The sequence below is a fragment of the Gigantopelta aegis genome, chromosome 1 (assembly GCF_016097555.1).
Source record: "Gigantopelta aegis isolate Gae_Host chromosome 1, Gae_host_genome, whole genome shotgun sequence".
In the NCBI taxonomy this organism is placed as follows: Eukaryota; Metazoa; Mollusca; class Gastropoda; order Neomphalida; family Peltospiridae; genus Gigantopelta; species Gigantopelta aegis.
Genome location: NC_054699.1, coordinates 13243762 through 13243983, shown reverse-complemented (window position 1 = coordinate 13243983; position 222 = coordinate 13243762).

Here is a 222-nt window from a genome sequence, read left to right as displayed (position 1 = left end):
AGTATTCATGAAGGATGCCACAGATGAGGAAGGATATGCTCACATTTCGCAAACACCTCATGTTATCACTGTTTTTGAATGTCATTATAGATACATTTATGTTAACTCTGTCCTGTGCTAGATTCGATTTTGTAAACTAATCTTCGAGTGGCAGTAACTTATAAGCTGTGCAGGAAGGATATATTGTCTAGTAAATGGTCTCCTCGGGAATGGCAGTCCTTT